Source organism: Chiloscyllium plagiosum, unplaced genomic scaffold (genome assembly GCF_037043375.1).
Source record: "Chiloscyllium plagiosum isolate Xiang-an unplaced genomic scaffold, Cpla_swu_hap1 HiC_scaffold_53X, whole genome shotgun sequence".
NCBI classification, from domain to species: Eukaryota; Metazoa; Chordata; class Chondrichthyes; order Orectolobiformes; family Hemiscylliidae; genus Chiloscyllium; species Chiloscyllium plagiosum.
In genome coordinates this window covers 11047613-11071887 of record NW_028270191.1, presented here as the reverse complement: position 1 = coordinate 11071887, position 24275 = coordinate 11047613, and the positions used below count along the sequence as shown (strand labels likewise).

The 24275-nt window shown below is 42.1% G+C and overlaps 1 protein-coding gene across 7 annotated transcripts in view; it reads right to left on the bottom strand.

Annotated features, from left to right (window-relative positions):
* Positions 1–24275, bottom strand: part of LOC122543385 (vitamin D3 receptor B-like) — a 301872-nt gene that overhangs the window by 219851 nt on the left and 57746 nt on the right. The window contains exon 1 of one of the 7 annotated variants that reach the window (XM_087985642.1): positions 1756–2342. The exons of the other annotated variants lie outside the window; for them this stretch is intronic. The gene's annotated coding sequence lies outside the window, so the exon portion shown is untranslated. Of the gene's footprint in view, positions 1–1755; positions 2343–24275 lie in introns of those variants that run through there. 7 annotated transcript variants of the gene reach the window in all.

Genomic DNA, 24275 nt, shown 5'->3' with positions numbered 1-24275 from the left:
ATATCTACCTTCAGGTTCTTCTAGCACCTTCTCCTTGGTGCTGGCCACCATACTCAACTCTGCCCAATCACTTGAATTTTTGGGATATTACTTTTATCTTCCACTGAATACTGATGCAAAGTAATTATCCAGTTCCTCAGCCATTTCCTCATTTCCCCATTATCTCCAGTGTCACTTTCCAACAGCTCAACGTACACATTTGCCTTTAAAGGGCATCTTAGTCTTCCTTTTATATCATGGCTAGCTTACCCTAATTATCTTTTTTGTTGCTGTCTTTGCAAGTTTCCTAATCCTCTAGTTTCCCACATTTTTGGCTTTTATGCTAGCCCCGACTTTCCCAGTCAGCCATGGTTACCTCATCCTCTCTACTATGCTTCTTTCTGTGAAGATTTTCTGCCGTCTCCTGAATTACTCCCCCACTGTCTTTCCTTCTAGGCTCCTTTCCTAGCCAATTCTGCTCAGCTCCTCCCTCATGCTTTAGTTGCCTTTATTCAGCTGTGATTCCAATTCTCTTCTCCCTCAAATTGCAGAGGAAGTTTGATCATATGATCACTAAGGGTTCCTTCACCTGAAGCTCCCTGATCAAGTCTACCTCCTTGCACAACAAATCCAGTATTGCCTGTTCCCTGGTGGGCTCCATCACAAGCTGCTCTAAAAAGCCAGCTTTTTGACATTCCACAGTTTCTGGCAATCCACTACCAACCTGGTTTTCCCAGTCCACATACATAGAACATCGAATACAGCACAGAACAGGCCAGTCGGCCCTCGATGTTGCACCAACGTGTGAACTATTCTCAGCTCATCCCCCCTACACTATCCCAAAATCCCCCAATGCTTATCAAAGCATTGTTTCAATTTCCCTAATGTGGCTGAGACCACTTAATGTAGTCTCTCCCTCAATCATTTATACCCTCAAAGTATCCCACTTTCTTGGAGCCAATTGCATATTTGAGACCAGGAAGCCCGGTCACCTTTCCACACACCAGCTACTTATTGCTAACCAAGTCTCCATTCACACATCAGCTCCAACTCCATTTCAGCTGTACCTAGGCTATCCCCATGGCTTGAATCACTGGTGCAAAAGTTAAGTGCTGTAAGCGTTCAACAATCCCTGGCTTTTAAGTCAGCCTTCTTCCCATTTCAGTTCAAATTTGAATATCCATAATACCACCCAACTGGAATCCTTTATTCGACTTAGTAGTGACCATGTGGTATTCATTAAAATGGAGAGTGACAGTTGAATCCAAGACTAGGACCCTGCACACAAGCTAACTTTGATGGTATGAAGCATGCATTGGCTAGGATAAGCTGGCCACAGATAAAGGGTTGACTGTGGATAGTCAATAGCAGACATTTAAAGACATGGATAAACTTCAAATTGTACATTCCTGTCTGGCATAAGAGTAAAAACAGGGAAGGTGGCTCAACTATGGTTAATGAGGGAAATAGGGATACTGTTAAAGTCAGAGGTGGAATGTAAATTGACGAGAAAAAACAGCAACCTAGAGGCCTGGGGAAAAAAAAATTAAATTCAGCAGGGCTCAATTCCGAAAAGGGAAAAAAAGACTAAGCTTGCAGAAAACAACTGACTGCAAAAACTTCTACAAATATGTAGAAGAGAAAAAGACTAGTGAAGATAAACATAGGTCCCTTGCAGTCAGAATCAGGTGAACTTTAAGAGATGGCAGACCAGTTCTGGGAACTCAGCTGTTCACAATATATTAATGATTTAGACAAAGGAATTGAATGCCATACCTCAATTTGCAGATAACACTAATCCAGGTGGCAGCATTTGCAGAGGAGGATACCAAGAGGCTGCAGGGTGACGTGGATAGACTGGCTAAGTGGGCAAATGGAACATAATGTTGATAAATGTTAGGTTCACAAAAACAAGGCAGATCATCAAAATGGTGGCAGTTTAGGGAAAAAAAAAGTGAGGTGTAAATGAAACCTGGGTGTCATGGAGGAACAGTGAAGCTTGGCATGCAGCTGTAGCAGGCCGTGAGGAGTGTTCACCTTCATAGAAGAGGATAGAGTATGGAGCAGGGTGCCTTACTACACAGTTATCCTGGTGTGGCCTCACCAAGGCCCATTGTGCACAGTTTTGGACTCCTGGACGGAGGAGGGACATTTTTGCAATTGAGGGGGCCCAACAGGTTCACCAGACTGATTCCTGAGATGGAGACAGTGAGGTCAGCAGATGCTGGAGATCAGAGTTGAGAGCGTGTGTTGCTGGAAAAAGCACAGGTCAGGCAGCAGGGAAAAACAAACAAACATTGAGCTGGAACCCTTCATCAAGAACCTCATTTCCTGATTACAACTAAGGTTACAACTTACATCCACATGCAAGACCTTCTGGATCAGGCTGAGAATGTCAGCTTCTTTCTCCCCCACTATTTTGTGGGATCAAGGGATCATTAGAACTTCTTTATAATTGAAAAAGACTATTCATCTTTGAATAGATGCAAGCAGACATTGCTGTATGTTAAATTCCACTTATTTTGCATGCTACAATAAATCCATTTTTGTAAAGTTATTCAAAGCCTTACAATTTTTTCATGATCTTCAATAGATGGATGACTAGTTAATGTTGATACGACAAAGTTGCATTTGTTGAATATATTACTTTCCCTCCCAGGCCTCAGCAAAATCAGGATGGTCTGTTGGTGTCTTAAGTGCTAAATTCTAGAGAATACCAAAATCTGCCTAACAAGAGCTTGGAAACATTTGCATTGATAAGTTAGTAATAGGCTGTATAATGTCATAACTAACCATTTAAGACAAATTAACAGGTGCACTATTTTGGCACCAATAAAAGAATGGGCATTGCTGTGCTCACTAAGTTAGTGGTTCCTAGTCGTACAATTTTAAAGATTCTTGGGGGACTGAAGGACAGTACAACTACTGTGAAGGACAAGGCAAGCAAATTTGAAAACAGGAATGAGACTTTCAGGGAGGTGTTGCAGCCTTTAGGACCAGGATAACATTTTTACCTAATGACTGTCTTGTGAAATCAACCCTTTGGGACATACTTTTAACTTGTATAGCACCTTTAACAATAGTTATAACAGTTACCCAGGACAGGAGTTGCAATGTATTCAAAACCCTTTTCATGTAGTGACCATATCTCAAACTTCAATTGTGCATTTTAGAAAATTCTAGAGAAACTATACTTCATTTTTGCTTCTGCCTTTAGTCTGGCTGTAATAAGTCTGAAAATCAACTATCCTCCAGTTGCATACAGATCTTAAGTAAAAAAAAAGTGCACTGTTAGGCCACTATACCTTGCTTCCAAAGCCCACATGCAAGTCATTTTGTTACAGCAAGTTTGCATTGGCAGAATTGTTAGACCACGATTGATGAATTAAGGACATTTCTAAAGTTTTCAAAATGGGCTGACTAATGAGATTACAGCACCAATACTTTTAATTGCTGTTTTTAAAGCACAATTTTTCAATAATGTGGGGTTGCACAAGAACCACCATCACGTTTATAGAACTAATTAGAATGTTTTGCATCTAGCGTGCAGCTGCAGTGACACTTTGAAGGCAGCAGACCTCAAAAGCAAATCTTGAATTCTTAACTCAATTTGTAAATGTTGCACCCCAAAGTGCTTAAAGTCCATAGGGCAAAAATGATGGAGGTTTCAGTAATTACACAAGCCAAACGTGGGGTTGACTGGGTGTCAGTGTGCAGGAGTAAGTTAATGCTATGTTTTGATTCATTTTTCCCTCAATTCCTCCCCCTCAACTGCTTTTTTCCCCACAGAACTTTAAAATTTTCCTCCCATGGAAGCCTTCCCTTCTGGCTTGGGGCTTCAACTGAAATTTAATGATTGAAAATTTATAGCTAAAGCCAACAATTCAGTGTTGGCAGGAGTGTCATCATGACAACTTGGAGACCAACAGGAGCAGAAAAAAATTACAATATCCAGATTACTTGTACGACATGGACTGCCATGGTGCAGACAAAAAACAAACAAACAAACAGGAAAGGGAACATTTTCTTGCCTCCATGGTATTGAGCATCTGGGTGCAAAGTACCTGATCATTGGGCTGGTCAGAGCATAGCCCTGACAAAAATCAGTGGTTTTCTTTTATCACTTAATTTGAATAGAAGAATCATTGAGTCAAGCAGCAGTGTCAGAGCTGACATTTCAGGTTAGAGACTGAAAGCTGAAACACCCATCAGGTCCATGCTGGTCAAAAAAACAACTATTGTAACCTGTCTGTCCAATCTCTCCATAACAAAACATTCCAGACCACATCCTGGTAAATCTCTGCACCCTCCAACGTGGATTCCAGAACTGTACACAATACTGTGGCATAACCAGCTTTTTTTTTTAAATACAGTTCCAACATCTCCAAACTCTTAAAATTTATGCTTTGACCAGTAAGCTGAACACCATGGAGAGATCAGTGTATAATTCAGGGAATTTGGAAGCAGTGTGGACAGTTTTGGGGGGGGAGGGAGGAAGAGAAAAGGGCTGCTTTTTGGCTCAGTTTAGGAGACTTTATACAGGATAAATTGAAAGATAGGATCAGGGGCCTAGCACAAAAAAGGTGACATAGGGAAACAAAGTTCATTTGGTGGGAATAGTGACCAATTTGATTATAGGTTGCTTTCAGATTGAAGTTAAAAAGAGCAAATATTTGCAGGTACAAACAGAAGGAAGCTTTGATAAATCAAGTTAACAAGTAAATAAAAATAGAGATGCCCAGCCAAGCAATGTGCTGTAACTGCATGATGTGGGAGCTGGCACACCCCAATGTGGTTTATAGTGACCACATCTGTAGCAAATGTTGGCTGCTTGAGGAACTCCAAGTTAGTATTAAGCTCGGACTCCAGCTCATTAACGGTATGACACATCAGGGAGGGGGAAAAACAAAATAAAAAAGTGTTACTTGGACAGTTTCATGAGACAGTCACACCCTCAATTTTATCAATTGTTAGGGATAGGAGTGAAACTATGAACAAGCAGGTAGAGTTGAGGGTGCCTCAGCAATTGAGGCTGTCTAACAGATTCAAAATTCTTGCTGTGTGGATAAGAGCTGGGGCTGTAGGGAGGATAGGCAAACTGTTCATTAGCATTATGGTACAGGGAACAGGGAGGAGAGAAATGTAGTTGCAAATAGGGATAAGTCAGGAAATAGACACTGTTCTGTAGCTAGGTTTGAGAGATCTGAAAGCTGTGTTACCTACCTGGGTTCAGGATTTCTCATTTGGGCTGCAGAGGAACTTGAAGTGGGTGAAGTTTTAGTTATGGCCTAGGGAGGTACCCACAAATCTAGGAAGGAAGAAGAAAGGGGTTCTGCTGAGGGAATACGAGCAGCTAGGGCCAAGTTAAAAAGCCAGACTGGACTACTTGAGCCATGGGCAAATTGGCACAGGGTCAACAAGATTAGCGGTAAACATGGGCTCAGACAGACAGGTTGAATTCATTGGACATTGGCACCATTAATGGTGCCAGAGGGAGCTATTCCAATGGGACAGACTTCACCTCAAATCATGCTGGAACCAGGATGAATTGCATAATTAAGCACTGTGGATGGGTTTTGAAAGTAAAGAGTGGGGGCAGGTTCAGGTGCTATTCAAGCTTTAAAATGTTTTGCTGGAAAAGCACAGCAGGTCAGGCAGCAAAGGAACGGAGAATCGATGTTTCAGGCACAGGCTGTGCTTTTCCAGCAACACATTAAGCTCTGATCACCAGCATTTGCAGTCCTCACTTTCTCCTAGATTATTCAAGTTTCCAGACAAAGTATAGGACAGAGCATGGAAAGGGTATCAGGAATTTAACTTCAGGCAGATAAAGGGAACAACAACGAGAAGGGGTGGCAGTCAACATAGGACTGAGGGTGCTTACTTAAATGCTCAAGTATATGAAATAAAACAATAAGGGAGTTTATAGTACAGTTTGAAATTGGTAGTTACGTTCTCTCAAAATGTGGCTGCAAGGGGATCAGGGCTGGGAACTAAATATAAGACCATAAGACATAGGAGCGGAAGTAAGGCCATTCGACCCATTGAATGGCGGAGTGGACTCAATCATGGCTGATGGGCATTTCAACTTCACTTACCCGCATTCTCCCCGTAGCCCTTAAATTCTTGATGTCACAAGGAATTATCAATTTCTGCATTGAAGACATTGAGCGTCCCAGCCTCCACTGCACTCTCTGGCTGAAGAAATGTCTCCGCATTTCTGTTCTGAATTTACCCCCCCTAATTCTAAGGCTGTGTCCACGGGTCCTAGTCTCCTCGCCTAACGGAAACAATTTCCTAGTGTCCACCCTCTCCAAGCCATGTATTATCTTCTAAATTTCTATTAGATCTCCCCTTAATCTAAACTCCAATGAATACGATCCCAGGATCCTCAGCCGTTCCTCATATGTTAGATCCACCATTCCAGGGATCATCCATATGAATCTCCGCTGGACACGTTCCAGTGCCAGTATGTCCTTCCTGAGGTGTGGGGACCAAAACTGGACAGTACTCCAAATGGGGCCTAACCAGAGCTTTATAAAGTCTCAGTAGCACAACAGTGCTTTTATATTCCAACCCTCTTGAGATAAATGACAACATTGCACTTGCTTTCTTAATCACGGACTCAACCTGCATGTTTACCTTTAGAGAATCCTCAACTAGCACTCCCAGATCCCTCTACTTTGGCTTTACGAATTTTCTCACCGTTTAGAAAGTAATCCATGCTTCTAATCTTTTTTCCAAAGTGCAAGACCTCACATTTGCTCAGATTGACTGCCATCAGCCATTTCCTGGACCACTCTTCCAAACTGTCTAGATCCTTCTGCAGCCTCCCCACTTCCTCAGTACTACCTGCCTGTCCACCTAACTTTGTATCATCGGCAAACTTCGCTAGAATGCCCCCAGTCCCTTCATCCAGATCATTAATATATAATGTGAACAGCTGCGGCCCCAACACTGAACCCTGCGGGACACCGCTTGTCACCGGCTGCCATTCCGAAAAAGAACCTTTGATCCCAACTCTCTGCCTTCTGTCAGACAGCCAATCCTCAATCTATACCTGTAGCTCACCTTGAACACCATGGGCCCTCACCTTGCTCAGCAGCCTCCCGTGTGGCACCTTATCAAAGGCCTTTTGGAAGTCCAAGTAGACCACATCCACTGGGTTTCCCCGGTCTAACCTACTTGTCACCTCTTCAAAGAATTCCAACAGGTTTATCAGGCACGACCTCCCCTTACTAAATCCATGTTGACTTGTTCTAATCCGACCCTGCTCTTCCAAGAATTTAGAAACCTCATCCTTAATGATGGATTCTAGAATTTTACCAACAACCGAGGTTAGGCTAATTGGCCTATAATTTTCCATCTTTTGTCTTGATCCTTTCTTGAACAAGGGGGTTACAACAGCAATCTTCCAATCATCTGGGACTTTCCCAGACTCCAGTGACTTTTGAAAGATCTCAACCAACACCTCCGCTATTTCCTCAGCCACCTCCCTCAGAACTCCAGGATGTAGCCCATTGGGGCCAGGAGATTTATCAATTTTAAGACTTTTTAGCTTTTCTAGCACTCTTTTGTAATGGCAACCATACTCAACTCAGCCCCCTGACTCCCTTTAATTGTTGGGATATTACTCATGTCTTCCACTGTGAAGACTGATGCAAAGTACTTATTAATTTCTCCAGCTATTTCCTCATCTCCCATCACAGGGCTTCCAGCATCAGTTTGAAGTGGCCCAATGTCTACTCTTGCCTGTCGTTTGTTTCTTATGTATTGAAAGAAACTTTTACTATCATTTCTAATACTACTGGCTAGCCTACCTTCATATTTGATCCTCTCCTTCCTTATTTCTCTTTATCCTTTGTTTTTGTAGCCTTCCCAATCTGATTTCCCAGTGCTCTTGGCCACTTTATAGGCTCTTTTTCTTTGATAGATTTCCTGACTTCCTTTGTCAGCCATGGCCGTCTAATCCCTCCCCGGATAATCTCTCTTCTTGGGGATGAACCTCTGTACAGTGTCCTCAATTTTACCCACAAACTCCTGCCATTTTTGCTCTGCTGTCTTCCCTGCTAGGCTCTGCTTCCAGTCTATTTTCATCAGTTCCCCTCATGCCCTCAATTACCTTTAACTGTAACACCATTACATCCAATTTTGCCTTCTCTTTCAAACTGCAGACTGAACTCTACCATATTATGATCGCTGCTTCCTAAGTGTTCCCTTTAAGATTTTTTTAATAAAAGTCTGGTTCATTACATAGCACTAGGTCCAGAATAGCCTGCTCCCTTGTGGGCTCCATGATAAGCTGTTCCAAAAAGCAATCCTGTAAGCATTCCATGAATTCCCTTTCTTTGGATCCACTGGCAACATTTACCCAGTCCATCTGCATATAGAATGTGTATCCCTAGATATTTCTTCAATCAAAAAAAAGGACAGGCAGATGACCAGAAAGGGTAGGGTTGCCTCGTTAGAAACAAGTATAATAAAAACAAACAAATAGCAGCAAGTGACAGACAGCAGGCATAGAATGTGTGGGTAGAGAGTGGAGGAACGGCAAAAAAAAATATTAATTGGGAGTTATGCACAAACCTCCGTCAGGAGGTGGGGCAGAAAATAAGTTGGGAGCTAAAAAGGGGCACTACTACTGTATTGCAATAGCTAAAAGGGGAACTTCAATATGCAGGTGGACTGGGAAAATAAAGTTGATCAAGAATTGGAATTTGTGGATGTCTACAAAGGTGCTTTTGCAGCAGTTTGTGGTTCTACTAGGGAACAAAATTCTGGATTTCGTGATCCAGAATCAGGTAGACTGGATTAAGGAGTGCAAGGTGAATGAAGCCCTAGGAGAAAGTAACAATAATGATGGAATTCATCCTGCAGTTGGTGAGTGAGAAACTGGAATAGGACAATAGTATTACTACAATGGAGTAAAAAACTATAAAGACAGAGGAGCTGGTCAGAGTGGATCAGAAGGGGAGCCTTGCAAGGAAGACAGGGCAGGAGCTCGTGTGTGGGGGGAAGGGGGAAGAGAGTAGAGTCACAGCAGAAATTCATCCCAAGGCAAAAGAAACAGAGGGTAAGGCAACCATGGCTGACAAGGGAAGTCAGGAAGAGGATAAAGAGCAAGAGGAAAAAGGCAGTGTGGCGAAGATCAGTGGGAAGTTAAAGGATGGGGAAACCTTTAAAAATAGCAAAGGACAACTTAAAAAGCAATAATGGAGGGAGAAGATAAAATGAGTACATGCTAGCTTGGAGAGAAGGATAATGCAAGAATCTATTTAGATATATTAAAGAGCTAGGAGGGCAAGAATGGACATTGCACCATTGGAAAAAGAGGCTGGAATAGTGAAAATGGGGAAGAAATGAAGGAACTAGACAAGTACTCTGCATTAGTCTTCAAGGTGGAAGACACCACAAGCAAGCATACCAAAACTTCAAGGGAGTCAAGGAACAGAGGTCAGTGCAGTAGTCATCACTAAAGGTAAAAAAAAAAAGTGCTGGGGAAGCAGAGGGGTCCAAAACAGGACGAAATCACCCCAAATAAATAGGCTGCACTTCATGGCTATGAAGGAGATAGCCAAGATTATGGAGGCATTGGTGAACTTCCCAAAATCATTAGAGTCCAGAGGGTGCCACAGGGCTGGGAAAATGGCTGATGCAACACCTGGATTATAATTTGCTTTTTTTCCCCCCCCCCAAAAAAAAAGTATAAGTTGCTGTAAAAGCTCTTTCAGATGCTGTAATGCTATCCCTTATCAAAAAGGCCGCTCCCCCTCTTTTGCCTCCCTTTCTATCCTTCGTGTAGGATTTGTATCCTGGAACATTCAGCTGCCAGTCCTGCCCATCCCTGAGCCATATTTCTGTAATTGCTATGATATCCCAGTCCCATGTTCCTAACCATGCCCTGAGTTCATCTGCCTTCCCTGTTAGGCCCCTTGTATTGAAAGCTGAAAATGTGTTGCTGGAAAAGCACAGGTCAGGCAGCATCCAAGGAGCAGGAGAATCCTGCTCCTTGGATGCTGCCTGACCTGCTACGCTTTTCCAGCAACACATTTTCAGCTCTGATCTCCAGCATCTGCAGTCCTCACTTTCCCTTGTATTGAAATAAATGCAGTTTAATTTATTAGTCCTACCTTGTCCCTGCCTGCCCTGACTGACTCACGTCTGTTCTCAGCTGTACCTGTCTGAGGAAAGAGATAGACTTCTGTGGGTCCCACCCTCCCACCTTACGAGTTTAAAATCCTCCCAAGCAGTTCTAGCAAGTTTCCCTGCCAGTATATTAGTCCCCTTTCAAGAAAAGGTGGTAAGGACAAGCCAGGGAACTATAGACCAGTGAGCCTGACCTCAGTGGTGGGCAAGTTGTTAGAGGGAGTCCTGAAGGACAGGACATACATGTATTTGGAAAGGCAAGGACTGATTAGGGATAGTCAACATGGCTTTGTGCATGGGAAATCATGTCTCACAAACTTGATTAAGTTGAGGAAGTAACAAAGAAGATTGAGGGCAGAGATGTGAGATGTGATCTATATAGGACTTCAGTAAGGCGTTTGACAAGATTCCCCATGGGAGACTGATTAGCAAGGTTAGGTCTCATGGAATATAGGGAGAACTAGCCATTTGGATACAGAATTGGCTCAAAGGTAGAAGACAGAGGGTGGTGGTCGTCTTGGTGGAGGGTTATTTTTCAGACTGGAGGCCTGTGACCAGTGGAGTGCCACAAGGATCGGTGCTGGGCCCTCTACTTTGTCATTTACATAAATGATTTGGATGCAAGCATAAGAGGTACAGTTAGTAAGTTTGCAGATAACACCAAAATTGGAGGTGTAGTGGACAGTGAAGAGGGCCCCATTACAACAGGATCTGGACCAGATCTGGGCTGAGAAGTGGCAGATGGAGTTTAATTCAGATAAATGTGAGGTGCTGCATTTTGATTTCTCAAAACTTAGCAGGATTTATACACTTAATGGTAAGGTCCTAGGGAGTGTTGCTGAACAAAAACCTTGGAGTGCAGGTTCATAGCTCCTCGAAAGTGGAGTCGCAGGTAGATAGGATAGTGAAGGCAGCGTTTGGTATGCTTTCCTTTATTGGTCGGAGTATTGAGTACAGGAGTTGGGAGGTCATGTTGTGGCTGTACATGACATTGGTTAGGCCACTGTTGGAATATTGCATGCAATTCTGGTCTCCTTCCCATCGGAAAGATGTTGTGAAACTTGAAAGAGTTCAGAAAAGATTTAAGGATGTTGCCAGGGTTGGAGGATCTGAGCTACAGGGAGAGACTGAACAGGCTGGGGCTGTTTTCCCTGGAGCGAGGTGGAAGGGTGACCTTAGAGGTTTACAAAATGATGAGGGGCATGGATAGGGTAAATAGACAAAGTCTTTTCCCTGGGGTCAGGGAGACCAGAACTAGAGGGCATAGGTTTAGTGTGAGGGGGGGGGGGGGGGGGGGGGGGGAAGATATAAAAAAAAAATGACTTAAGGGGCAATGTTTTCACAGAGGGTGGTACATGTATGGAATGAGCTGCCAGAGGATGTGGAGGAGGCTGGTACAATTGCAACATTTAAGAGGCATTTGGATGGGTATATGAATAGGAAGGGTTTGGAGGGATATTGGCCGGGAGCTGGCAGGTGGGACTAGATTGGGTTGGGATATCTGGTCGGCATGGACGGGTTGGACCAAAGGGTCTGTTTCCATGCTGTACATCGCTATGATGATGAGATGCTGCCAGACTGAAATTTAGAGTTAACGTGGAGTTGAGTGACCCTTCCTCAGGACTAAAAAGGAACCAAAAACATTTGATTTCTAGTCAGATGCTGTCAGATCTGCTGGGCTTTGAGCAATGTCAGTCTTAAATTTACAGAATCCACAGTTGTTAGAACAGGAAATTATAGACCAGTTAGCCTGAACTCAGTCATTAGTAAGATTGGAGTTCATTAAGGAGATGGGTGTAGTACTTGGTAAAATAGGACTGAGTCAGCCGGACTTCAAAAAGGGAGGTCATACCTTCTGAAAAGAATTCCAATAGATTTGTCAGGTTGAGTAAGTTAGATAAAGGAGAGCCAATGGATGTGATCTATTTTGGATTTTCAGCAGGCACCACAAAGGCAGCTGCTAAATAAGCTAGAAACCTATGGTATTAGGGGCAATGTACAACACGGAGTGAGGACTGGCTGACTGGCAGAAGGCAGAGTAAAGTCAAAAAGGGATCTTTCAGAATGATAATCACTGACTAGTAGAGTTCCACTGGAGTCAGTATTGGGACCACAACTATTCAAGTTACACATTAACAATCTGGGTGAAGGAACGAGGGCATTATTGCTAAAATTTGCCAATGACACACAGGTGAAGGGTTACAGGTAATTTAAGAGGGGAGGCTGCAGAAGGACTTTGACTAGGAGAATGTAATGGCAGATGGAATACAATGTAGGAAATTGAGAGGTTAGGAAGTTTGGCAAGAGAGGCATAGACTTTTTCTACACAAGGAAAGACTCTGGAAATCTGAAGCACAAGTGATTTATGAATCCTAGTTCAGGATTCTTTTCCCATTTAGATGCAGGGTCAGTTGGTAGCTAAGGAGGCAAATGCAATGTTAACATGCACTTCAAGGGAGGGAGAACAATAGCAGGGATGTACTGCTGAGGCTGCACAAGACTCTGGTCAGTCCAAATTTGGACTATTGGGCACCGTCAGGTCCCATATCCAAAAAGGAGGGTGTGGTGTTGGAAAGTTTACAGGGAGAAGGCAAGAGAATTGGATTGACAGATCATATGCCTTCTTAAATCACTTTATCCACTGGAGCTGATACATTAGGGGATCAGTGGACATGCACAAAAAAAAAGAAGTCCTTCTGATCCTTGGTACTTCCCTTGCTTCATTTGTCCTGTCCAAGAGGATCAGGTCACATTTATCTGGATTGAGTATTTGCCAGTAGTGAGCCCACCCACAGACTCCTTTGTATCATCAGGACATACTCTCCTGCATTCAAGTCGACATCATTTATATATCACAAGTCAACAAGGGCCCCACTGATCCTGGAAGAAACGCAGACACGTAGTTGGAAAAACACCCCTTAACCATTACCCTCCTCCAGCCAATTGTGGATCCCAATTTACCAAATTTCTAAATTGCCCCATGGTTTCTTGTGTGTTACCTGAAAGAGAGCAGGTTTTATTATGAAAAACAAAAGGAATAAATTAAAGACTTCCAAAAAAAAAGGGTGGCAGAAGACATTGTCATCAAGAGAGGCACCATCCTGATAAGGGGATTTTGTCTGTTTGATCTTAGCCCATAAGTGACCCTGGTGGTTCAGAACAGCTTTTTATAACCATGGTCAACATTTGTTGGATTTCCCAGGTTCTCTTCCAGTCACTTGTGCTTTTCATTCCAGATTGATCCTGGAGTGTCAGCCCTTGGATTTGTGACCTTGGAACAAGAAGTGAGCACTTTGGGTGCTGAGATGGCATCTTCCAAACCCACAGTCACTTCCATCTAGAAGGACAAGGACAGCAAATACATAACACCATCTGCTGCAAATTCTTCTCCAAGCCACTCACCATCCTGACTTGGAAAGAATTCCAGGATTTTTGACCCAGTAGTGAAAAAAAACACCAATTATATTTCCAAAGGTATTTTTTTTTGGGCGGGGGTGGCTACCACCAAGGCTCAGACTGCAGTGGTTCAAAGGTGGTGGCTCACAATCTTCAAGGGGAAACTAGGAATGGACTGGCTAGCCAGTCTCTTCATATTGTGAAGATTTTAGATTGGTTGAGATCTTTGATTGAAATTCCTTTTCAGTCTTGATCTTTCTCCTCTTGTACTAAGTGGATCACCAAACAAATCTAATATTTGTTCAGCAGGCATGAGATGTGGGAGCAGAAGTAAGCCATTTGACCAATCTGGTCTGCTCCAACATTCAATGAATCATTTGCCCCCGACTAAAAAAGTACTTAACACTGTAGGCAAAATCATCATGGCCAATTCACCTGACCTGCACATCTTTGGACGGAGAGAGGAAACCCCACACAGACAAACAGGAAGAATGTGCAAACTCCACACGGACAGACAGCAGAGGTGGAATTGAACCCAGGTCCCTGGCACTGGGGCACAGCAATGCTAACCACTGAGCCACCGCACTGCTCCTGTTATTGTCCAAACAGGTTTATCTGGAAGCAAGCTTTTGGAGCACTGTCCCTTTGTCAGGTGCACAGAGAGTGCGCTCACTGTACCTGACAGAGGCTGCACTCCAGGAAGTTTTTTGAAATCACTTGTGACACCAGGTTATAGTCTAACATGACTTTTGACTGCTTCTTTACCCCAGCCACAAAGCTCTGTTAATGTCAGCAATCAGTCAGGTCCAGTGGTGAGAGTGCTGGCTTTTCATACTTCCCAATGGGAATCTTCCCTATGCACTGGCACACTGAAACAGTGCTACGCTGCCTCCTGTGAAGTGCTGCTGCACTGTTCAGCTTTGAATTTGTGGTTCTGTTTGGGCTGTTTCCAGTCAGTGCCAGTTCTCCATTGCAGCCATTTGTATAATGGGGTCCAGGTCAATGCATTTGATGTTGAGGAGTACTATGCTTCCAGGAATTCCCTAGCTATCCTTTGTTTAGCCTGTTCTAGTAACATTGTGTTGTCCCATTCAAACTCATGCCTCGTTATCCAAGTGTATGGGTACCAGGGAGAGTGTTGGTCATAATCACTTAATTTGGTATTCATGGATGTTGATTGCTACCTGTCTGCCCTATGTAGTGCTTAATGCAATCACTGCGTGGGATTTTGCAAATTACTTAATCCTGCACATTGTGGGTATCGGGTCCTTTATTCTGGTGAGCTGCTGTCAGTGTGGCTACTGTGGGTTGTCTGTGTAAAGAGGTCTAATAACTAGTTAAATCTGCATGGCTAAGCAAAATAAAATTTACCAGTGACCAGTCTCAGAAGTAAAATAGTTACACATTAGGCTTTCAGCTTTAGTCAGAAGTTGATTCCCTCCTCTCCCTCCCACACCCCCCCATCCCCTCCTTGATTAAAGGGGAAAACACTCTTGAAAATAAAAAGCTTCCTGGATTTCAGTTTGGTAGATTTGCAGAAGTCTTTGCTGAAACTAAATTGGTTGCTCCTGAAGGAAGGGAGCTCATTTAGAGCTGTTAAGAAACTGATTGCCAGTGTAAACAGTTTAGTTTAACAGTTTCAGATCAAAAAAAAATTAACCCTGAAGGGTTGTTTGTAGCTTAGAATGCCTAAACTCATGTCAGACAAGTTCAGGAAGAGGCCCAGATGGTCAAGGGAATTGAAACTGCAGATGAATTAAACCCTATATAGATAGGTTAGGATGGGAATTCTCTGGTGCAAGCACTATAACAAAGTACTTTGGGGGAATGTGATTTACTATATTTATAGTTTAAGTTTGTTCTATTAAGTTCATTATGCAAAAGTGAACATTGGCAACATTGCACACTTGTGCTTCACTGAAAGACCAAAAAAAGTGATCAAACCGAATTGCTAAGTTACTGGAAAAGTCAGATCCATCAACTGGCATCAGCCATTCTAAATTTCAGTAATAAAAAAGTCTGTTTCCACATGCCAGAAACGTTCTCACCTTGTCACTGCCATCAGCATTTGCCCTTTCAACCATTTTCACTGCCATTCCTGGTCAAATGATAGCCTTGTCTCAGTCCCAACCCTCGAACTCCGCACCACCTTCCTAACCTCTGCCCCACTCCGGCCTATCACCCTCACCTTAACCTCCTTCCACCTATTGCATTTCCAACACCCCTCCCCCAAGTCCCTCCTCCCTACCTTATCTGAGCCTACTTGGCACACTTTCCTCATTCCTGAAGGGCTCATGCCAAAAACAGATTCTCCTGCTCCTTGGATGTTGCCTGACCTGCTGTGCTTTTCCAGCAACACATTTTCAGCAATGATAGTTGGTAAGCTTCAGACACATGTTAACATTAAGTTTGTAAGTGGAGCAGTATGACAGTAACTGAAGCTTTCAACAGAATAGAGTAGCATTGCAATGCACAACCTAGACTAAAGTGAACAGCTACTGACAACTTTCATACCTTGGATATCACACTAATTACAGCAAATAATTCCAAGTAACCGTTTTGACAATTTTGATTTCTACAAAATCATGTTCATTCCACTGAATTTCATTTGGCTACAATTTGTGGGCAACGTGGCTAGACAATGCATCTTGACAATTGTACTGAGCCCCTCTAACCTCCAGAGAAAAGACTCAAATCAAGATATAGATATGGATAACATTGCTCCTGCCTGCAAGAACAAGTGGGCACAGGTTGAGTGAATTTAGGAAATCTGGTTGCAAAATGTGATGCAAGAAACTTGAAAAAGGGAATAGGTGACCAAAGCCTGTAGTGGAAGAGGAGACTGGTTCAAATCAGAGCATTTGAGGGCATTAGCTGATTTTTTTTTTTATTAGAGAAAATAAGTGCAGGATTACAAAGGGAGAAGAATAGGGGAATTACACAGTCAATACTCATTTGGAGTGCTAGTACAGACATGGTGGGCCAAATGGTCTCTTCCTGCATTGTAAGAAATGTGCAATTCTTAAGAGTCACTGCATGATGGGATCCAAGCATTCTTGCACAAGATTGGGTCATATGATACTCTGCAATAGTTACATTAATGTTTTAAAACGGAGATCTAAATCTATTTGAAGTAGGATGGGGAGCTGAACACTAATAAAAATCCAGCAATATTTTAAAGATTATGGGTATTTGCCTCAAACGAAAGAGTCTGTTTTGGCAAGTCTAATTACATTTTAAAAATGTGAAGAATGTTAGAGTCCTGCAAACTCTGCAGAGGTTTAAGAGTAATACTAGCTATGCAATGCATAGATTTATCAAAATGTATATCTGAAGCAAATGAAGATTTTGCACCAAAGTACAACTTACAGACAGAAATGGCTATAATATACATCTTACCAGAAGCTGGAAATATCATACCAGATATGCAAGGTAATTAGGCCTCATCCAAATCAAGAACCCTCAAAAGCTAATTTCTGAAGCATTTAGTACCAGACTAGAGCAATATAGTGGTACTCAAGTTGAATCTCAGGACTGTCTTTGATATCAAGACATCATCTGACCAACTGTGGCATCAAGGAGCCCTAGCTAGCAGGAAGAACTGCTAGTTGGAGTCACAGCTGAAACTAAAAGAAGAATGGCTGTGGTTGAAGATCATTCATCTCAATTCCAAGACATCACTGCAGGAGTTCAGGGTGGTGTCCTAGGCCCATTCATTTTCAGCTGCTTCAATAACCAATCCCTCAATAAGGCCAGAAATGGCTATGTTTGTAGTATAAACAAACCTAGCACCATTTGCAACTCAAATTACTGAAGTACTGTAGTTCATATCCAAATACAGTCAAGACCTAGACAATATCTAGGCTTGGCTTATGCATGGCATGAATGTTACTTTCCACTTAAGTATTTATCTCTAACAGGAGAATCGGACCATTGCCAAATCCCTTATTACCAAAGTCCCAGGCTCACCACGAACCAGAAACTGAACTAGACAAAAGAGTATGGTCACAATAAAAGCAGGTCAGAGGCCAGTACTCCTGCAACAACTCCTATCCTGATTTCCAAGGCCTCGCCACCATCTATAAAGGCTATTTCACAACAGTGGTTATACTTGCCTGGATGGCACAACTCCAACAAGCAGCTCAATACCAAATCAGGACAACAGCTCTTTAAGGTCAGCTTCATTATTCACTCCCTCCACCACCACAGCAGCAGTGTTGTAACTATAAAAGTACACTGCAGCAACTCAAAAGGCCCTTTGTACATTACTTCCAAACCCAGAACCACTACCATTTAGAAGCACAGGGGCAGCAGAACACCATCACAAGGTCCCCTAACCCACACCATCCTGCACTGGAAATATCATTGCTCCTTCATTACCACAGTCAAAATCATGGAACTGCCATTGTAACAGCATTAACAAGGCCATTCCTTCTCCATCGCCACTGAGTGGAGAACTTCTGGAAGGTAGCTCATATTTAAGGGTACTTAGGATTGGACAAAAAAAACCAAGAGAATTACAATGTGCTCCCAAGCTCAACATTACAAAGTCAAGGCTGACGTCTAGTGGAACATTGAGAGTTATGTCAATAACTACATCCAGCAGCTGTCAGACCAAAATATTCAAACATTGATTAGGAATTTCAGCAAAATATATGAGATGAGATAAATGGTCAGAAGTTCATGCATTAATAAAACTCAGTAGATAAATCAAAGATGTCCTGCAAACAATACATAAGTCAATCCAAGCAGCATACCAAAACTGTAAAGAGTTAACAGGATAGCATATCCAAATATTGTGGGATCAACACAAGGAGAAAAGACAACCTCAATATTGCCAATTTCTTTTTCCAGACAGAGCCACTGGAAATTCTTGTCCTTTGGCATATAGCCATTTGAAAGCATGCACCACAGATTCATGGCTGTCAGCCAGTCTCCTGGGCATAGTGCCCAAATTTAACCTAACTGCAGTATGTTAAAGATTTAACTGTTTCAAAGGCAGCCAGAATGTGTTTTTGGGGGCGGGGAAGAGAGACAAGCAAAAGTGACTAAAACCCTTTGAGGGAATTCTACTAGAAAAGCAAAATAATGGATTCCCAATTTAATATGGGAAAAAGAGAAAAAAGTACCAAGTTGAATGACCTGTGTTGCTGGTGTTATATTGGTCTGCAGTTTATTTTCAGTCAGCCAAATTTAGCAAGCTGGGCTAATGGAATAGTATTTTGCAGAGTGGATTAAGTCAAGACAGGGAAAAATCTCATTCTTCAGTGATCAGTTCCAGGGTCAAGTGCATGAAATCTATTGCTGTCATGACTTGTAGACCCAGGAAACAGCAAGAATGAGGAGTGATTTGACAAGTTAGGGATTGCTTTAAAAACACCTGCTGTATTTTGTTTAAAATTTCTACTCATTTCAAATAACCCCCATAAACCAAAGTCAAGTAACTCAATACACAGGATGAACAATAAACAAATTCCCTTTTGAAAAAGGAGACCAAGGACCAAAATCAGTTTGAACTGTTCTGTTCTCAACAAATCTGGTCCAGAGTACTATAGGTGATTGCCACCTGAATTCTTTTACCTATTAGGGTATAATCTAGAAAAAGGAGTAATGGATAGTACACTTTCTGGAAGATCCACTGAACAGACCAGCACCAGCACAAAATTGCTGCACTTAACAGTTTGTTCCCCGATGGGTTTGGTGTAGGAAAGTGCTAAAAAAAGGTACATTTTGTACTTTTGCTAACTACTGGATTAGGCTCCAGGAAGAGGTTGAGTGCTTCAGCCCACCATGTCTGCAATCACAATTCCATTCCAAGCTAATCCCATCTGCCTGCACATGGTCTATCCTTCTACTCTGCCTGTTTGTCTAAATGCCTCTTCAAACTGCCTCGCTCACTTCCTTAACCTCCAAGGTGTGAGAAGACCTGGTCTGTGGACATGCCATAAGATCCATAGGTATTGGGATAGAGTAGCAAATGCCTGGACAGATTTTGGGTAGGGAGATTGGATCAGATTCAACTTTTGGGCTCCAAATTTCCCTGCTTGGATGTATACAGGAGGAAATTTACTATCTTTGCCTTTTGTGCAAGGAAAAATATTTGTGAATTGGGTATCCAAAGGCCCCCCCCAGGAGACAAACTGGCACAGGTCAGAATATATTCCCTTGACTTCCTCAAATAAGGTGCACCAAAAAGGAAACATTTTATAAAACAGCAGCCCTTTTTGAACTATAAGGGACAGACATTTCAGCCATATCGTCCAGGGCTTTTGTTTAGTTGGGGGTAATGGTCCTGGCTGGTTTGGGGGCCCCCTGGGGAAGAGGAATATGGGTTCTATTATGACTTGATGTAAATCTATTTTGAGCATGTATCTAGTTAATTAGATTGTTGTTTGACTGTTAGTAATGTATGATATCCTATTTTATTTTGGTGGTTTGTAGAATAGATTAGTTAGCTGGGTTTTTAAATTTAATATTGGCATTATATTGTAATGTGGAATACACTAGTCTATTTTTGTAATTTTATAAAAAAACCTTGTTTTTTCAATAAAAATGTCTATAATTAAAAAGTGGGCAGGTTAAGACATTTAAAGACAGACTAAGCCATACATCTATTTAGTACCCTAAATGGAACTGACTCTTCACATAGATGGATTAAAATCTTAAAATCATGCAATGCGTTCATTTGACAATATCCCAAACTACCTGTTTAAAACTCAAATCAACTACAGAAACAAACACATCCATATAAAAAACAAAAAGCTGAAGAATTGGCACAATTATGCTGTGAACAGAAAGTCACAAAGCTGATAGTGGAGAAGATTGTAAAGCAGCATTCTCACACCTAGTCTCCAAATCTTCTAGAAATCAGATGGTGGTGAATCGGAATCCTCTACCAGAGGCCTGTAGAAGCCCAGTTATTTGGTTAGTTCAACCTAGAGATCGGTTAGGTTTGTAGATAATGACATTAAAGGAATATAGGTGTAGTACAATGATCAAGAATGGCTAGCCCTGCTCTTATGGTAGTTTAGATTAGATTTAGATTAGATTACAGCGTGGAAACAGGCCCTTCGGCCCAACAAGTCCACACCGACCCGCCGAAGCGAAACCCACCCATACCCCTACATTTACCCCTTACCTAACACTACAGGCAATTTAGTATGGCCAATTCACCTGACCCTGCACATCTTTGGATGGTGGGAGGAAACCGGAGCACCCGGAGGAAACCCACGCAGACATGGGGAGAACGTGCAAACTCCACACAGTCAGTCGCCTGAGGCAGGAATTGAACCCGGGTCTCTGGCGCTGTGAGGCAGCAGTGCTAACCACTGTTTTCAATTTGACAGCCTGGTATCTACAAATTTTGGGAGGAGATTTCTTTAAATCCTTATGGCTTCCCAATATAACATGCTATCCAAACAGAGGATGTGGGCAGATGCCCTTTTCCACAACCTGCATTCATTGCTCTTAGACTGGCCTCAGACTAGCACATGTTCAGGAATAAAAGTACATTATCTAGTATTCAAGTGAAAAGGCAAGCCAACAATTTTTGATGCATTATTTCAACTGAAAGAATGTTATTTGCATATTGGAAGAGATGGAGGAGAAAAAAAATTAGAATTATACATTGCTAGTTAACAATGATTTTACTGGATTCGACAGATTAACATGAACATTTTAGTTCGCAAGTTGTTTTGCTCCCTCAAGTGTTTTACAAAACTGCTGCACATGGTAACACTTTGCTACACAACCCATCAGGGAACAAAGTGCTAAAAATGTATATTTAAGATCCAGAAAGAGGTTGAGTTCAGAGTTTGATTCAAATAACCCTTTAGAACTTTAGCCAAAAGCTTCAAAAATTTTTAAACTGTTCCCTAAAACCAAATAAAAATTCCAGTATCTATTGGAAAACAATGCAGTAGAGTTTTGTTCCTCAAAAATGTTCTTTGTAAACAAATCCACTACTCCCCAGGAAGTCTTGTGTTTGAAGACTCACCATGACTATAGGACAAGCTTAAAGTGGTTAAACTCATATTTTTGGATGTTTGAAATAGCATAAGAGTATTAAAATATCTAAATGTCACAGACCTTGTATCACACTAGATTAGATTACTTAGTGTGGAAACAGGCCCTTTGGCTCAACAAGTCCACACCGACCCATTCCCCTACATTTACCCCTTCACCTAACACGGTGGGCAATTGAGCATGGCCAATTCACCTAACCAGCACATCTTTGGACTGTGGGAGGAAACCCACACAGAACATGGGGAGAATGTGTAGACTCCACACAGACACTTGCCTGAGGCAGGAATTGAACCCAGGTCTCTGGTGTTGAGACAACAATGAGCTAGAATGGGAAGTATCACTTGGACAATGTGATTATGTCATTTAGTTAAAGATTAAACTTCACTACACCTATCCTTTACATAAAATGAGTGCTTTCTACTGGAGGAGGATCTGGATGCTTTTTGTTGTCCAACTGTTAGAAACTTGAAGACACTTTTGCTAAAAGATTGGATATACCCAACTCCCACCCATGAGAGAACCTGCCAGATCAGCTGCTTAAAATCTTGCACACAGCAGGTTGTTTTGACCAAAGCAACCTGCAAATCGGTTCAAGTTTACAACCATGACAAAACTTGAAATTTGTTCACCTCCAAAATGGAGATACAACATTGTGATTCATGTAGAAAATTAAAGAGTCAGCACATAGCTGAAGTAATTAAGAAAGACAGAATGTTGGGGTGGGGGTGCAGCAGCAGGAGGAAGAGAGTGTGCACTGTTTTGGTCTCCTTACTCTAAGAGAGAGACACTTTCATTAGAAGCAACTCAAAGTTCACTAAAGTGATTCCTAAGATGAAGAGGGTTCATGAGGAAAATGTAGAGTACGTAGGATTTTTACTCTAGTATAGAAGAGAAATGACATTTTATTGCAAGATTGAGGTGGTTTGATAGGGGAGGCTGAAAGGTTGATTCCCCTTGAGGAATTTAGAGCTATGGAGCTCAATTTAAAAGAGGAGTCACCTATTAAGAGGTTAACAGTAGTGATAGCAGCTTATTTTCTCAGAGAGTGGTGAACCTTTGGAACAGAGATTATAGTTATGGCAGCCAAGGCAGAGTTATTTAGGATTAAGTTAAAGGGGGAAAAAGGGTTCTGGTTAACAGGTAGGAAAAGAAGAAGGGGAAGGGAAGTGACAATCAAGTTGACAATAACCTGTGCAGAAGAAGATCAGAACAGAACACCACAGGAATAGGCCCTTCCACATGAAAGCAAGGATGCTCTACGTTGCAAAACTCAAAACCATTGAAACTTCCCCATCCAAATGCAACAAGACCTGGGACAACATTTAGATTAGATTCCTAGTGTGGGAACAGGCCCTTCAGCCCAACCAGTCCACACCGACCCTCTGAAGAGTAACCCACCCAGGCCCATTTCCCTCTGATTAATGTACCTAACATGGGTAATTTAGCATGGCCAATTCACCTGACCTGCACATCTTTGGACTGTGGGAGGAAACTGGAGCACGCCCACACAGACAGGAGACTGGTGGTGATGTGAATGTTAGGTACCAACTGTCAGCCCAAGTGTTGGGAAATGATCTCCAAGAGAATCTAACCAACAATAAACGCAGTACCATTGCAAAATCCCCCACCATCAACATCCTGGGGACAATGACCAGAAACTGAAGTGAACCAGTGTTACACCTGTGCTAGAAAAAAACTCTGCTCTTCCTGCATTCACCATAAAAGTCATTCTTTAAAAAAGGCTGCAAAATTCAACAATTCACCTGTTGACTAAAAGCAGATTCCAATGCTCAACAGGAATTACCATTTATTCCAATTAGACCTAATTAAGCAATTAGACTAACATGCCTACTTTATATTAGATTAGAATTGTATTTACACATGAAAAATACACAAGCTTTTTGGACTGAGACTGGGAATGCAGTTCAGTGGTCCCTGTTCATAAGGTTTGCAGAGGTGACTCATGCTGATTAGAATGCAGATTCAGTCTGACTGTTCCAGATTTTTTTTCACTTATTTGCAGGAGGCACAGGATAATTGGTTCCTAAAAGAGTCTCTTGTTAATATTTGCAGTTTACAGCAGCTGAAGGAAACCTGTTTTTTATTCAGGCTTTTATTGCTGTGAACAGAGCTAAGCTTGTAGAGATGTCTTCACATAGAGCATACTCAGAGTCCAAAAGGTGTTCAGCTACTTGGGAAATAATTGCAGTTGAAAGACAAAGGCTTAGCATCAAAATCTAATCGCTAGTAAACAGACTGATCAGCTACTTGCTGCCAGCTGAATTTCCATTTGTATACAGCCTAGCTCATCTAACTTATTGCTGCTTGAACCAGTAGCAGTGTAAACAGTGTCAGGTTATTTGCTTTTAAGTGCAGCAATCCCCCTTAAGCTTTGGTTTTTAAAAGGCTGTTTTTGACACAATTCAGTCCACTAAACTACAGGAAAATGCTGGGTCTTTACAGTGGTCATCTGAACATTGTTGCTACAAGAGCAGGAGAGGGGTTGGGAATTCTGCAGCAAGCAGCTCATATCCTGGCTCCCCAAAAAGCTGATCTACAGATCAGACAGGATAGAGATAGAATACTCCCAACTGCCCAGATTGTTACAACAGCACTAAGCTCAAACATGGTCCAGATCATAGCAACCTGCTTCAGTAGCATCACATCCCTTCCAACACCCACTAACTAGAATAATGAGTTCTAAACTACAGATGGCACTCCAAACCGGA